Below are 15606 nucleotides of genomic sequence, written 5' to 3'. Positions count from 1 at the left end.
ACAATCAGAAATTACCTATTTTTTAAAAAACATAGTTTGCGACCCTGTGAAAATTGCAGGAGCAGTGGAGTTTATAATGGATGAACTGGTGCAGGGTGGCGACTTTATGGCCAAACTCAACGAACAGAGCAACAAAGTTAGCGAGCATGAGAACTTCTTGCAATTATTCGGTGATCTGATGATGATGTCACACACTTGGGGACCCAAACCATTAGTTGCTCAAAAATTGTTCTGATCTGCAGATGTTACCCCAGACTTAGGCACAGTCAAAACTTTTTTAGTAGGTCAGGATGCATACACACTACATGCCAGGGCTGCTGAACGCTTTCGCAGAAATAGAGTACTAGTCACTGGTATTGACAAGCAATTTCAAGCAGATCTGGTTGATATGGGCAAGTATTCTGAAGACAATGACAATGTGCGATATTTGCTGACATGCATAGATGTGTTCAGTAAACACGCATGGGTCCTGTGTCTAAGAACTAAAAATGGGGTCCCTGTGACAAAGGTGTTTAATGACATTTTGAGCAAAGGGCGGGTTCCAGTAAAACTTCAGACAGATGCGGGAACAGAGTTTTATAACAAACACTTTCAGCAGCTAATGAAGATGCATAACATCGTCCATTTTTTCACCCTGAATGAGACCAAGGCTAGCGTGGTGGAGCGGTTTAACAGAACATTAAAGACACGCATGTGGAAGTATTTAAGATCTGTTAATCTGAGGCAATATGTGGATGTGATCCAGGAGCTGGTTGATGCGTACAACAAATCTATTCACAGATCAATTAAAATGGCTCCTTGTGATGTGAACAGTGAAAATGAGGCTATAGTCTTTAACAACTTGTACAAAACATCCCCGAATTCCAGAATTGCAGATTTTAAATATAAGGTTGGAGATACTGTACAAATATCAAAACTGCGCCGTGTGTTTAGAAAGGGTTATGAACAGACTTTTACAGATGATTATTTTACTGTGACAGAATGCATGGCCTGAGACCCACCCGTGTACAGATTAACAGACATGGCAGGAGAGCCGGTTAAAGGAACATTTTACCCACAGGAGTTGTAGTATGTGATAGTGGGTAAAAACAAATGTTTTAAAATCGAGTAAATACTAGACAGGAAAAAAAGAGGCGGGTAGAAACGTAGTCCTGGTAAAGTGGTTGGGGTGGCCTGAGAAATTTAATAGCTGGATTGCTGCCACTGATATTGTCGATGTTTCATTGACGTCAGAGCCCTAGCGCCTTTTCAATCACTTGGCATTCTGACATGCTAGTAGATGGATGAAAAGAATGGCTTTTACATCGCGTTACCAAGTAATGCTTCATCTCACGTTTATCCTAATAACAAGATACGGAACTACAGGATAAAACTGGCTAGACTTGTTGTTTTAAACGAACCGTACAAAGTGGGTGTTATCCAAGTCCAATACCCCAGGATTTGGTCAAGTTTCCCCGCTTCCGACGCCCACATCTCTGTGACCACAACTAATCATAGGACAAAAGTTGTGGAAAAGAAATACCTTACACTTACTGTGGGATATTGTGATTCAGTCTCCCAAATTTTAAATGAGATTATGCAAAGCTAAACACACACACCGTGTATGGACTCATACACTTTGCGTACAACAACATCAACAATAGGGTTTACGAAGGATGGTTTGAATTGATTACAAACAAACTGTAAGATGGCTCCTGTCAAAATTCTACCGTCACACTGAGAGGGCGATTAGCTGAAATACTGGGTTTTATCCCAAGGAGTTTGAGATTTTTTTCACCGACTGTTTCAAAGACATACATAGCCCCACCCAGCAGACATTCCCGGTGGGCGATAAAATATTTTTATTTATAGCGATATTGTGGATTACCAGCTGGTCAGTGACAGCCATGTTCCGCTCTTGCAGTATATAAATGTATCTGACGACCACAGACACATGCCCACATTGAGTTTTGACAAGCCACACTACACGTTGCTCTCCAAATCTGTTATAGACGACATAGAGATATCATTTAAAAACAATCAAAACGCCCTACTCGTCAAAACTGTTTCAACCGCACTTCCCAAATGGTCATTATGCCAGAGAGTACTTTCAACTTGTTCAAACTACGGGACGACACCTAAAGGACAGATCACTCGCCATAAACAGAAATGTCTCTCTGATCAAATCCAGAAACGTGAGATTGGAGGTGTGATTCAGAAACCCCCTCGCCAGAGCAGTCAACCTCATTTGTTATTCAGTGTTTGATTCAGTCATTGAGATATCAGACAGAAGACAGGTGCTGCTGGACTACTACTGAGAATCATGAACACTGCCGAGTTGAACGGAGTTGTTATAAAAAAAATAGCAAGGAGAGACCGGTGTTTTCTCGGTGTATTGGCATGAGATGACCTCCCGAAAAGAAAAATTACACGGCTTCCCACAAAGATCCGTCACACATGCCCAATGAGCACTGGCTAGCCCTTTATATCACAGAGGACAAGATCGGATGTTTTTTCGATAGTTTTGGAAATACACATGATATTTTTGCCCCTGAGATAAACAACATTTTGTCGAATAAATCTATAATTGTGTCTTATTCCAAAAAGCAGGTTCAAAGTCGCCAAGCTACCACCTGCGGCCAATACTGCGTGATTTTTCTTTACCACATGCAGAAAGGATTGTCTTTTGGTAAAGTGTTGAAAATGTATAAGGATAATTAATTTGTACTGATCCTATGGTTTCTAAGTTTGTTAACAATATTAGACCTGCAGTTGTGTGCCATGGCTATGATTTTACATGTGTTCAGTGTGGAAAATACAAAGATTCAGTCGAAACTCAGTAGGTCTCAAGCATATTTACTTACAAACAACATCATAACATATGTACCAGCAGTTATTTAAAGCAAAACATAATAGAAGGCGAAACTGTATGGCAGAGTGGTGTAATCTGGAAAAAGTCTACGCTTGTTATAAACCACCTTAACTGTTTTAACAACTGTGTCATTTTTAAGGTGGAATCTCTTTTTATCGCGCTTGATTGTATGCGACACGGCTGTCAAGTTGGCGTCTGTGTTTTTATTGGCTGTGAATGATTGAACCAATCCCTTCAGAGATTCTTGGGTGACAGTTTTGGAGCTAACAGAGTTTAATGTTACACCCTTGCATTTAACCACTGTCTTGTCACATAGTGTTTGGTACGCGTAACACTTAGATCCTCCGGACACAAACTCTGTGATGAAATCCCCACCCTCTAGCTTGTCTGTTAAATAATCCAGATACCGCTCTGTTGCGGGGACCCACTCGCCTGTTTGCGTCGTGAATATCACAGAGTCTGTGTCACAGTAAAGAACGCAGTTTGTCAAGCAGGTTGTAGAGTTTGAGGCGGGTCACGGCGCCTATGAATACATTCACGTCTTTCGCACAGGCCCCCCTAACCATTGGCGTGTGTCCACTGCACCATAGCGACATCATCAGAGACAAAACAAAACTGGCTCACATTGTAGTGATCACGAAACATGCTGGGTAAACCTCTCAAGCTCTGTTATCAGCTCACAAGTGGGCATGTTGCACCTCATACTGAATCAGCCCCAGAGCGAGTTGAGGAGGAATTTGTTGCAACTTTTGATTGCTTTGTTGACGCAGATTTTGCCCGGATCGAGTCTGATACCCTCCTTTTCATAATAGTTGGCTATGTAGTTCTCGCACTCCTGGGGGGTTGTGACGTGCCTGAGGCCTCCTGTTTGCATTTTAAGAAGGTCTTGACTTATTCTTTAAACAATGTGTCTGTGTTGTTCGGAAAGTGCCAGACCTCTTCAATGCGCACAAGGCGATACCCTTTTTCAAGAGCTTTTTGAAGCTCGAAAGAGACCCAGGTCCCATGTAACACTGATGAAATGAGTGGAATGGAAAACCCCTTTTGAGATCGGTGGGCATGCACACAGACTCAAACCTAACACACACCTGGGACACACCCATTCCTGTTAATTGACATCACCCCACTGGAACATTTGAATTCAAACTGAGCCAATAGGTGCAGACTCCTCCCTGACACCCGTCTGCTCTGCTACAAAAGCAGTCACACTCCTTCAATCTCAAGCACCTGCTCACTCTGCCACCACCAACCAGTCATCCTGGATCTCTCTCCTCGATCCCAACCGTGGAAACTTTGGACTTTGATGGAAGTCAGCTCTCCCATAACAAAGAACTAGTTTCCCCCCAGCTGCAACGCTGTGAAGTTGGATGTTCTGTTTGTTGTGTGTGTGGTGGAACCTGCCTATTGCATTGGTGAGCATTATTTTATGAGCAATGAACATGAAAAGATCATTGAACAATTATCTGATCCACCTATCAGATTCTTACCCCTGCTTCCTGCCTGTTCAAACAGGTCAGGCTTCTTGAGATAATTGGATGGCGAGTCAAACCCAGAATGAACCTGTTAAATCCGGATCCCTGTCCAAGAGCCCTACTCATAGGCCTCAAGCCTTAATTTGGACGTTTTTCACTTAGGACTGACTTGACTTGACTGATTGGTACCAAGGTTAACTGTGCACACAGTGAAATTATGTGCAATTAACCACTGAAGTAACTCAAGTTGATTTCTGATTGCTAACAATCAGGGCCCTGATTGTTTGAAATCTTCATTAGTTGAACTAAGGTTAGTTTAGCTAATCTACTCTTTATTTTTCATTTACAAGGCCTTTCTTTCCTCTAATGTTTCATGTTTGTTTAATCCACTTAAATATTTCAATACATCCTGTTAGACTCAATCCCTGGATTCTGTGTCTCATTACCCTTCCACCAGCTCTGTGAGCCGAGCCTCTTGCACTACTACCCCATTGTTGATTGTAGCCTGATTATCTTTACTTCATTACTTAGGTGTTTATCCTTTTAAGTGGTTACTACATATTTGTAACGTAGTTAATAAGTGTGTTGTGCGCTGAAGAGCGAATTGGTTACAAATAATGAAATTGATAATTATGAATATAATTATCGATTAATAAATAAATTACTAATTAATATTAAATATTAATTATAAGGGGCACCACCCTGATGAGTTCAGGGAAACTATAATACGACCGAACTTGTAACAGTTATCAGTCTTAAACACAGTTATCTACTAAACAGTCAATATCCTGTAACATTAACTACCGAGGGACAGCTCTGATGTTGAAGGATGAGATCCGAGCACTGGCTATTGCTTAGACACGTGACCACAAGTTCGTACACCAAAGACACTACAACTTCTCTCATGTAATAAAAATATATTTATTAACACCGTGTATCAATCAATCCGCAACACGTTGGTACAACTGTTATCTAACGAAAGACACAAGTGATAATATGTGTGTGTGCGTGTGTGTGTGTAAACATGTGTGTGTGAATTAATGAAGAAGGGGAGGGGGGTATGGTTGCCTAGCAACCAGTTAGCGTCGCAGCAGGGCTAAAAGCTAGGCTAGTTAGCTGAGGCTAGCTAGCCGCTAGTTAGCACCGTGGAGGTAGAACTTACGGAGTGTTAATCACTAAGCGGAGCGCTTAGCGGGAGAGAGAGAGAGAGAGAAAGGAAGGAAGGAAAGAACAAAGATGAACCCAAAAATGTGTGTGTTACCACACTTGTGCAGTATTAATAACCGGTAACACCTTCTTGAGAGGTCACGGTTATTAATAACTAACATCAATAAATAACGTATAATTCTATGTAATTTCTGCTAATTAAAGGACTTCATCACATAAACAGAGCATTCATAGACATTATACAACACACTAAGCTATTTCTCTGCCCAGAAAATGCCTAGTACAGGGAATCCTTACTTGACCCAGTGGAGTGGTAAGGGATTCAGTTTCCGTGTTCCAGAGCGCGGTTCGGCTCGACTCGGAAGGCAGCAGAGCGGCGGCGGGGCAGCCTGCAGGGTCTGCTGGAGTTACTGGTAGAAAGGATGAAGAAGCTGGGATGAGCTTCTTTCACCTGGGACCAGTTCACGCGGGTTGCGTGGCTCGACGGTGGCTTCTCTGGACGAGTGAACAGGAGGGAGAGAGTTGTCCTTCTGGGGGGGGGGGGGGGCTCTGTCGTCGCTACACTGTACTCGAGGTCTGAGGTGGAGAACCGGAGGGTGGGATCTTCTTGAAGACTTGCAAACCACCCAAGGGAAGACAACCACCGAGAGAAGAAGATCACCGAGAGGCGATATCACAGAGAGAGAGAGAGTCTCCTTCGCGCTGAAGTTTTGTATCTGGAGGCCGATGATGTCACTTCCTGCGGGATGATACTGGCTCTCAGCCAATAGCATTTCACAGGTTCTTGGGTCTGGTCAGTGACCAGAGTTCTCAGAGGGGGGCCAGTGGCCGGAGTCATAAGCTTTACGATCTTTTGTCTGAGAACATGTGGTCACTTGAATTCAGGTTTTGAAAAGGGGTGTTAGGCCTCACAGGCCGGAAGCCTTTCTTCAGCTGGACTGATTGTCACATCTCTGAATCAATCTCTTGGTCTGGTTGAGTTGGCACAACAAGTGCTACACCCAGACAACCGTCGCTCAGTCACTATGCCTGCACTCGCTCGACTGATTTAGCTCCTCAGCACAGGTGCGGCAAAGCGGGAACATAAGCTTGGCGTGGGCCCTGTAAGGGAGGACGGAATGGAAAAGCCCTTGCGGTGGCAGCACAACGCATTTAATGAAACCGAAATATTTTTCAATGTCGGCAAAGTTATTGTAAATTATTTGAGGATGGCCTGTAGGGTACTGTTTTTTTAGACTGCACTGTAGGGTAGAGGCTGGTGAAGTCATAGCAGTGAATTTTTTTTCATCAGCTGTGCATTGGTGGTACAGTTTCATCGCATTTGTGCGGCCGCCAAACAGTGCATCTCTAGGGTTTAGACGTTCAGGTTTTTTGTACGCGGATAGAAAGCCCATAATGGCCTGGTCAGATCTACAAACAGCAGCTCACTCACACTCCCACATCACAACCACCCTCATGCCATGCTGCAGCCTTACGGTTGACACACTTTTGGAAAACTGGAAGAGATCCCCATAAGAAATTTTGGATGCGGGGTTCACCTCACAATCCGGATAGCATTTGACACACCCGTGGTAAAAACACCCAGTAAAATTATAACACGTCTTTGTAGACTCACAGTAGCCATCCACAAAGTATGGACTGATCTTCCGCTTGCCCCCGTTAACAGTGTTGAATGTGTATGTTCTCAGTGCAGGACACATACTCCAACCACTGAATGGATACGTTGGAGCAAGTCATATTTTGTTGCACGTATGCTCCAGTGTATGTAAGCGCCAGTGTGTCGTGGGGTAAAAGTGTTTTATAGACACCCATGCAACTGCCTGCTAGTGTGGTCAAACTGTAGGGGTCTATTTGCGTACAGTCTAAAAACGCGTTGCGGTAGATTTTGCAGGCCTTTCTCAACACGTCCACATCATTCATGCAATATTTGTGCATTTCAGTCTGAAGGTCAAATGTTTCATGGCGCACAGTGTTGCACCACTCCATAAACTTTTTCTGATCACGCATCATGAAGGATGGTGCAATTCCCCGCTTGATGAAATGGCAAGGCAAGGCAAGGCAATTTTATTTGGATAGCCCGTTTTCACAAACAGTTTGTCTCAAAGGGCTTCACATGGCATCATAACAACATCCTCTGCCCTTAGACCCTCACATCGACTGAGGAAAAACTCCATAGAAAACCCTTTTAACAGGGAAAAATCTGAGAAACCTCAGGGTGAGCAACAGAGGAGGGATCCCTCACCCAGGACGGACAGACGTGCAGTAGATGTTGTTACAGACAAGAAAACAGTTTACAATGCAGAATGTGAGAAACATGGAAATGTTAATAACAGCTGAAGAAGGAAGCTTCTGGTAGGGGAGGCAGGGAGAGCAAGCCAGCTTGATGGGGGACTGGATGGCAGACTGGTTCATGGAAGGGGAGCGTAGGCCGGTGTAACAGTAGGGAATAAGGGGGGGGGGGCGATGCAGGCGGCGATTGGAGCTCTGGTGGATCTGTGGAAACACAGAGAGACTGCGAGACACCAAGGCCAAACTACAAAGTGCAACAAGTAGTGGTAGTGACAGTTCCAAAAATGTGCAGGGAGGAGAGGAGGAGAGAGGGGGAGAGGAGGGAAGGGCTCCATGTAACCTGATGTGTCCCCCAGCAGTCTAAGCCTGTAGCAGCATAGCTATCAATGGTTCAGAGCTACCTGAACCAGTCCTAACTGAAGGCTCTGTCATAGAGGAAGGTCTTCAGCCTGGACTTAAACGTAGTTAAAGTGTCTGCCTCTCTGACCCATGGAGAGAGCTGGTTCCACAGTAGAGGAGCCCGGTAACTAAAGGCTCTACCTATGTTTTTATTGATACTGGGAATCACTAAAAGACCTGCATTCTGGGAGCGGAGTGCTCTGGTCGGACAGTAGGGACTAATGAGCTCTTTCAAATAGAAATGCTCGAATAGGATATAGTTGTCAAAACCTGAGGCATTGTGGGCTATAAACGTGAATCTGCGAAACTTTGGCTTTCTGTAATCATTAACAAATTCCGAGATGCACCATGAAGTGTTGAAACAGAATTTGTTTCTGTCTATGTCCATTGCACATACACAACATGCCTCATGCTTCCCCTCACGGTAACGAGTCTGAAAATCATACAGGATGTATTTTCTCTCTGGGTCTTTTTTTTTCAATAGGCTGTATACAGCACACATGCTCAGAGCTACTGTTAATAACACATTCATGACAGTGTTCACATTTTGATGGCATGCAGGAATGGCTTTTTTTTTTACCAACTTTGTAAAATTTACTGCACCTGCTGCAAAATTTTAGGTTGTGGCAGGGAATCAGATTGTGTGTTTTTTCAGGCTCTTTGTGTGCTTTGTAACAAAACTCTGATTTACAGATGCGGCTACAGTCCGTTTGGTTGACGTTTGTTCTTTGCAATATGTAAAGCACACATTGCACAAATATTTGCAGTTGTGCATTAGAGGAGCATCATAAGTGTTGTAGCATTAATTACAGACATAAGCAGCTCCGAAAAGGCTTTTACATTGGTGATTGGCTTGACCATAGCCACTTTGTCTGGCAACGCTTGTAGAAGGGATGTTTGGTGTGTTCATTCTGCTACTAGTGATGAGTTCAGACCCCTGTGTAATGACAGCCTGTTCAGTATGTTGTGGTTGTTGTGATGGTATGGTGTGACGCCTACCATTTAAAAGTTCTTGATCTCTCATGGCCTGTGATGGTTCAAAATCCTGGGCGAAAATCTCTTCAAATCCTCCTCTGTGGGCCTAGGTTGAAGTACGGTCTCCAGCACCGTCAAACCCACTTGCGTAGCAGTAGATTCTATAATCCTTTGCTCTATCCACATCTGATGCCAGAGAGGGCGAATTGATGTTGGATGTGGGAGTGGGGTGTCTTTCAATCATCTCATCCTCCCGCTGCAGATGAGACGGTCCTGGTGTTGGATCTACGAAGAGAAAAAAAATTGTTTCGTTAAGGAAGCATATACCATATTGGCTGCATATAAAATAATTTTAAAAGAACACACACACACACACACGTTACCTACCAGCATAGCCTTCGCCCAGGGTGTTTCTCATAATCGTACAATTCTTCTTCTCCATGGGTCTGTATTTTTAAAATTAAATGTGTTGCAAATCAGGCTGAATTTTCCAGGTGAATTTTCATACATGATAGGTGGTTTCGGTCTGATACTCACACTTGTGCTCTGGGCGTTCCTCTTCTCATTAAACTGAGCCTGTTTTTGGGTCGTGCTGCTTCTGCAGTGTCTGTTAGCAATTACTTTTTTAATTAATTAATATAAGCCTTAAAAACCATATGGGAATGTTGGTTAAATTGTTTTACATGCATTGGTTGAGAAGGGATTGTGGTTTGGGAGGTACGATTTCAACATCCGCAACTACAGTCATGACTTTTCCTTAAAAACTGTTTAAAAGCATACTCGTAATTTATCATTGTATCAGTTAAAGACAACAATACATAATCAAAGAAATTGCTTACCGTTGCACTCAGCCATTCTCAAAAAAATGAAGATTTTTCTCCTGGTGAAACGAAATAAAGAGTCGTACAGTCCTCTGAGGTCTTGTGTCTTTCGGTCAGAAAGAAACAAACAAGGTGTGTGCCAAGTCGGCTGCGATATATCTACAGGTAAATAAAGGGGGTTGGGTTCCCCACACCTTTCTCCCCTAAAACAAAAGGCCAGACGTGTGACTTGTAACACCAAACAGACCATATGGTCTGTTTGAGGCTTGAGAGAGGACATGTCTGAACTTGTCTGGAAATACTTTTTTTTTTTCTGCAGGTCATCGGGCTAAAAGTTTTACTAAAGCACATGTTTATATGTTTAATGACATGGTCACCACATACAGGAAACGATAAATCCTCATAGAAACTCTCATTTTGTTATGGCAAGTTCAATTGAAACCATCCGTTTGAAACATCGGAGGATCATATATATTAAATAATTTAGTTGTCTAAATCGGTGCTTTCACTCTGTATATAAGTTTTTCTGTCAGGATGAGTTGCTCGAAATACAACACCTCTAATGAGAAAGCGTCTGCAGGCAGCGAAGCTATGCTTCACAGACTGTCTGCGTTTTAAAATAGATTTTATCATACTGCTCCGTTCGCGGCAGCCGGGCCACGCTCCAACGCTAGGAGTCTAATAGTGCAGCCGCACTCACACTCACACACACACACACATGCGCTCGCTACCACAACGGTAACAATGAATGACAAAGTTACGCTCAAACACTGGCAAACTTTTCCACTCCCGTAGGCAAGGCAAGCTTATTTGTATTGCACATTTCAGCAACAGGGCAATTCAAAGTGCTTTACATAAAACAAACATAAAAAGACATTCAACATGATTAGAGAGAGTAAAGACAGAGAAAGACATTCAACACAATTAAAAGAGTTACATTGCAGCTAAAGTAAAGTTAGAGATAGAAAGCTAAACAGGCAGATATAAGTTACAGTGCAATGTGAGATGTCTGTGTAGGTTCTCATTCATCCAGGTCATCGTAGATCGAAGCGAAGTAAAATCTGGTCAACTGGACGTAAGTTTATCTTGAAGATGTTTCACCTCTCATCTGAGAGGCTTCTTCAGTTCTCGTGAAGAGTGTGGAAACTCCAGCTTATCAAACTATGTGGGAGTGGTCAGTGCTATTGTGGTGGAAACGACTCTCCCGAGACTCACCTGGCCTCCCCAAACGACAGTCGTTGTGCGGTGTCAGGGAGTTTCAGGGGTGGTCGTTAGGGAGTTTCACCGACCACTCAGATGCTAATGGGCTGTGCTGGCATCAGCCGTTCCACATGGGTCTTTCAGCTGAACTCTTTGGGGAAGCTTTGAAAGGACTTGGTTGTAAATAGGTGAAAGGAAATGTCGCAGTCCACCTCCTCTGTTCAAAGATGGTTTCTCTATCCTGACGTGGATGGCTTCTTTAACTCCTCTTTCAAACCATCTGTCCTCTCTGTCGAGGATTTGGACATGGTCGTCCTGGAAGGAGTGGCTTTCTTCTTTGAGGTGGAGGAAAACCGCTGAGTCCTGTCCTCCAGAGTTGGCTCTTCTATGTTGGGCCATGCGCTTGTTGAGGGGCTGTTTGGTTTCCCCTATGTAGAGATCCGTGCAGGCCTCACTGCATCTGACAGCGTATACCAGATTGCTTTTCTGGCTGTGAGGGGTGGGATCTTTGGGGTGAACCAGTCTTTGTCTCAGAGTGTTGTCTGGTTTAAAAGACACAGGGATGCGGTGCTTATTATAGATTCTCCTTAATTTCTCAGAAACCCCTGCCACATAGGGGATCACTATGTTTTTTCTCCTGCCTTCTTCATCTTCCCTCCTCCTGGAGCTCTCCTCCTTTCTGGACCTGGAAGAGGATTTTACAAAGGTCCAGTCTGGGAAGCCACGAGTTTTAAGTGCTCTTTTCAGATGCTGCTGTTCTTTTTTCCGGCCTTGGACGCTGGTGGGGATGGTCTCCGCTCGGTGTTGCAGCGTCCTGATGACACCTAACTTGTGCTCCAGAGGATGATGAGAGTCAAAAAGCAAGTATTGGTCAGTGTGGGTGGGTTTCCTGTACACATCCACCCTCAGGCTCCTGTCCTCTTGAATGTAGACGTCGCAGTCCAAAAAGGGCAGATGGTTGTCTTTCACATCCTCTCTGGTGAACTTGATGTTGACGTCTACCGAGTTGATGTGTGCTGTAAACGGTTGTACCTCCTGAACCTTAATCTTCACCCAGGTGTCATCAACGTATCGGAAACAGTGGGTGGGGGAGGGTCCACTGAAGGAAGTCAGGGCCCTCTGTTCCACCTCTTCCATTTATAGGTTGGCCACGATAGGAGATACGGGAGAAACCATGGCACAGCCGTGTTTTTGCCTGAAAAACTTCCCTCTGTACTGGAAGTAAGTTGTGTTCAGGCAAAGGTCCAGAAGTTGGCAGATTTGGTCCGGATTGAGGTTGGTCCTGTTGCTGAGGGTGTTGTCCAGCTGTAGGCGTTTCTTCACTGTTTCCACAGCCTCCACGGTAGGGACGCAGGTGAACAAGGAGGTCACATCGTAGGACACCATGGTCTCATCTGGGTCCAGCTTGAGTTCTCTAACCTTGTTCACGAAGTCCATGGAATTCTGGACGTGGTGGGGGGTTTTCCCTACCAAGGGGGCTAAGATGGTGGCGACGTGTTTGGCGATGTTGTACGTCACGGAGTTTATGCTGCTGACAATGGGTCGGAGCGGGGCACCTTCCTTGTGGATTTTGGGGAGGCCTACGTCTACATTCAAGAGGACAGGAGCCTGAGGGTGGATGTGTACAGGAAACCCACCCACACTGACCAATACTTGCTTTTTGACTCTCACCATCCTCTGGAGCACAAGTTAGGTGTCATCAGGACGCTGCAACACCGAGCGGAGACCATCCCCACCAGCGTCCAAGGCCGGAAAAAAGAACAGCAGCATCTGAAAAGAGCACTTAAAACTCGTGGCTTCCCAGACTGGACCTTTGTAAAATCCTCTTCCAGGTCCAGAAAGGAGGAGAGCTCCAGGAGGAGGGAAGATGAAGAAGGCAGGAGAAAAAACATAGTGATCCCCTATGTGGCAGGGGTTTCTGAGAAATTAAGGAGAATCTATAATAAGCACCGCATCCCTGTGTCTTTTAAACCAGACAACACTCTGAGACAAAGACTGGTTCACCCCAAAGATCCCACCCCTCACAGCCAGAAAAGCAATCTGGTATACGCTGTCAGATGCAGTGAGGCCTGCACGGATCTCTACATAGGGGAAACCAAACAGCCCCTCAACAAGCGCATGGCCCAACATAGAAGAGCCAACTCTGGAGGACAGGACTCAGCGGTTTTCCTCCACCTCAAGGAAGAAAGCCACTCCTTCCAGGACGACCATGTCCAAATCCTCGACAGAGAGGACAGATGGTTTGAAAGAGGAGTTAAAGAAGCCATCCACGTCAGGATAGAGAAACCATCTTTGAACAGAGGAGGTGGACTGCGACATTTCCTTTCACCTATTTACAACCAAGTCCTTTCAAAGCTTCCCCAAAGAGTTCAGCTGAAAGACCCATGTGGAACGGCTGATGCCAGCATAGCCCATTAGCATCTGAGTGGTCGGTGAAACTCCCTAACGACCACCCCTGAAACTCCCTGACACCGCACAACGACTGTCGTTTGGGGAGGCCAGGTGAGTCTCGGGAGAGTCGTTTCCACCACAATAGCACTGACCACTCCCACATAGTTTGATAAGCTGGAGTTTCCACACTCTTCACGAGAACTGAAGAAGCCTCTCGGAAGAGAGGTGAAACATCTTCAAGATAAACTTACGTCCAGTTGACCAGATTTTACTTCGCTTCAATCTAGTGCAATGTGAGATACTGATCAGAGGCCTCAAGTTTGATTTAATAATTGGCCACAGCAAACATATGGGTTTTCAGCTGTGATTTGAAAGAACTGAGAGCAAACCTACAGTTTTCTGGGAATTTGTTCCAGATATGTGGAGCATAGAAACTAAATGCTGCTTCTCCGCTTTTGGTTCTGACTCTGGGGACAGAGAGCAGACCTGTTCCTGATGACCTGAGAGGTCTGGATGGTTCATAACGTACCAGCAGATCAGAAATGTATTTTGGTCCTGGAATGCTGTGGTCAACCGTGTCAAAAGCAGATCTGATATCAAGCAATACTAGGACTGAAATTTTGCCATTGTCTGAGTTTAAGTAGATGTCGTTTAAGACTTTGACGAGAGCAGTCTCGGTGCTGTGGTGCGGTTGAAACCCTGACTGGAAAACATCAAAACAGTTGTTTAGAGCTAAGAAGTTGTTAAGCTGTTGAAAAGCCGCTTTTTCAATGATTTTGCTTAAAAACGGGAGGTTTGATATAGGCCTATAATTATTCATTACTGAGTTGTCTAGATTGCTCTTTTTTAAGAGCAGCTTTATGATGGCAGTTTTCAGGGCTTGTGGAAAGACACCTGAGAGAAGTGACATGTTGACAATCTGCAGATCTCCCATAATCCATTGCGACAACACCGCGGCAGCAGGCTCTGCATAAATTGATCAAATTATGCCAAATACAATCATACTTTATTAGTTGTATAAAAAAATCATGTATGAGATATGAAACTCAATGACATGGGGGCATGGTCACACGCGCAAAATCACGTTATCGTACGCACAAAAGACAGACAAAGTCACGTGATCACACAAACAAAGTGACATCATCGCACGGACAAAGACACATGATCACACACACAAAGCGACGTCATCACGCCCCTAAGTCACGTGACCGCGCGCATGAGGGCGCACGCGCTTCACATGCGCGCGCAAAAGTGCCTATATGTTCCTTCTCTTGATAATGACTGATGTCGTGATTGTCTGTAATGGGTTAGCTTGGGGAACCTGGTGGAGATGCACATAATAGTTAGCAGAAACTTATTTCCAGATGTAGACTTTGGCAATGGAACCATACAATCAACAATCACTTTCTGAAACGGCTTTCCCATTACTGGAATGGGGCAGAGTGGAGCTGGGGGAATCACTTGATTTAGTTTTCCAGCAACCTGACACATATAGCTGGTACGACAATAATGAACCATGTCTGACTGAAGCCCAGGCCAAAAGAAATGCTTTGGGACTCTGTCATAGGTTTTTTTGATTCTCATGTGTCCTGACCATGGATGCTCATGAATTAAAGACAGCACTTGTGAACAGTCGGCTATAGGCACAACAACCTAGTAAGCTGCACAGTCCACATCCTTAAAAAACTCACCAGCCTAGTGATGCACCAACAAGGCATCTTCAAGTACAAAGGCCACCTTCTTTTTGGCTTCATCCTGGCCAATAAAAGAGGAAAGACACAGTTTCATCACCTTTTTGTGCTTCAATGAATGCTTGTGGCCGGCAGCTTCCCAACTACTGGACTGGAGGGAGATTTGCTCCATGTCAGCATGTTCAGCCTAAAGATGAGTTTTTGACCTCGTCCTCACAACTTCAGGTCACTGTTCTGTCACAAAGAAAGAATCAGACATGTCAAGTTTATATTTCTTTGACTGGGCACGTGTATCCACACATGCAGGAAACATGTCAGGTGATGTCTGTGCAGAGTCAGAGTTAATGTTC

At 44.5% G+C, this 15606-nt stretch overlaps 1 long non-coding RNA gene across 2 annotated transcripts; it reads right to left on the bottom strand.

Moving 5' to 3' along the window:
* Positions 1–7748: 7748 nt before the first annotated feature.
* LOC147246155 (uncharacterized) lies at positions 7749–10233 on the bottom strand. Of its 2 annotated transcripts, XR_015109816.1 has the most exons (5): positions 9993–10233; positions 9691–9760; positions 9541–9599; positions 9178–9438; positions 7749–7983 (listed from the first exon to the last, which is right to left on the bottom strand). It is a non-coding gene; the product is annotated as an uncharacterized LOC147246155 (long non-coding RNA). The 2 variants fall into 2 exon arrangements; XR_015109815.1 differs by having other exon boundaries at positions 7749–9438.
* Positions 10234–15606: the final 5373 nt, after the last annotated feature.

The sequence above is a fragment of the Aulostomus chinensis genome, chromosome 17 (assembly GCF_037954235.1).
Source record: "Aulostomus chinensis isolate RoL2024-O1b breed Wild chromosome 17, RoL_Achi_v1.0, whole genome shotgun sequence".
Taxonomy (NCBI): domain Eukaryota; kingdom Metazoa; phylum Chordata; class Actinopteri; order Syngnathiformes; family Aulostomidae; genus Aulostomus; species Aulostomus chinensis.
This window is presented reverse-complemented; position numbering and strand designations above follow the sequence as displayed.